The sequence below is a fragment of the Octopus bimaculoides genome, chromosome 2, assembly GCF_001194135.2.
Source record: "Octopus bimaculoides isolate UCB-OBI-ISO-001 chromosome 2, ASM119413v2, whole genome shotgun sequence".
NCBI lineage: Eukaryota > Metazoa > Mollusca > Cephalopoda > Octopoda > Octopodidae > Octopus > Octopus bimaculoides.
The window spans coordinates 179637204-179638299 of record NC_068982.1 but is presented as its reverse complement, the minus strand read 5'-3'; the positions used below and the strand labels follow the sequence as shown (position 1 = coordinate 179638299).

Here is a 1096-nt window from a genome sequence, read left to right as displayed (position 1 = left end):
CTAATACTTATTCTAGACACACAAACACACACACACACACACACACACACACACACGACGGACTTCTTTCAGTTTCCATCTACCAAATTGACTCACAAGGCTTTGGACGGCCCGAGGCTATAGTAGAAGACACTTGCCCAAGGTGCCCACGCAGTGGGACTGAACCCGGAACGATGTGGATGGTAAGCAAACTACGTACCACACAGCCACTCCTGCGCCTACATGAAAACATCATACTGAAAATATATTTCTACATTCTATACCTCCTTTTACTTTTGGCATGACAATCATTCTGTTCAGACTAACATCATTGCCACCGATGTCGATTGTGGCTGTCTCTGATCAGTATTCTTATCAAACTCTCGTATATGTCAGAATCTGGTTATGCTTCTTATAGTCTCTTGTGTGCATTAAATAAACCACTTGCTGTAACCTCTAACACTACACATATAATACTAACTCTTCGCTTCTCAACTGTTCACAGACAGACGTCATTCACACCTCAATTTAGACACTTCTCCAGACGTGATCGAAGTACCTTCATGAACAACAAACCTCGTGACCATCGTTTTATAAGACTATGACAATCTAATTGTTCTCAACTGCACACATACACAGCTACAACACATATCAAAGAAGCAGATTTAATATGTCCGTAACCCACTCTACAAATGAATAACAGTTAAAACCCTGAAAATTGCTATAAATGGTAGGTGATTATTTCTAATGATCTTACAGTAATTTTTACGCACGCGCGTGCACGCACACGCAAACGTACACACATATATACACACACACACACACACACACTCACTCAAAATTGTACATGTTTTCAAGAATTACTTGGATAACCAATTACTTGCGATTCCAAAAGAATTAGTCAAATTTTTGATAGGAAACGTCACTAAGAATGACGCTATCAAGCTCTCTTATTCACCAAAACTGAATCAGTACTCGTTCCATAGAGGATGGTCTAGTATGGCCACATTCTTGCTGGTGAAACTCTGTGTGTGTATTTGTGTGTGTGTGTGTGTGTGTGTATGTATATATATATATATATATATATATATATATATATATATATATATATATATAT

General features: G+C 38.1%; 1 protein-coding gene across 3 annotated transcripts in view; it reads left to right on the top strand.

Annotated features, from left to right (window-relative positions):
• The window catches only part of LOC106880780 (CUGBP Elav-like family member 1-A), a 231347-nt gene that overhangs the window by 187812 nt on the left and 42439 nt on the right, over positions 1-1096 (top strand). The window contains exon 20 of one of the 3 annotated variants that reach the window (XR_001410780.2): positions 485-709. The exons of the other annotated variants lie outside the window; for them this stretch is intronic. The gene's annotated coding sequence lies outside the window, so the exon portion shown is untranslated. The remainder of the gene's footprint in view (positions 1-484; positions 710-1096) is intronic. 3 annotated transcript variants of the gene reach the window in all.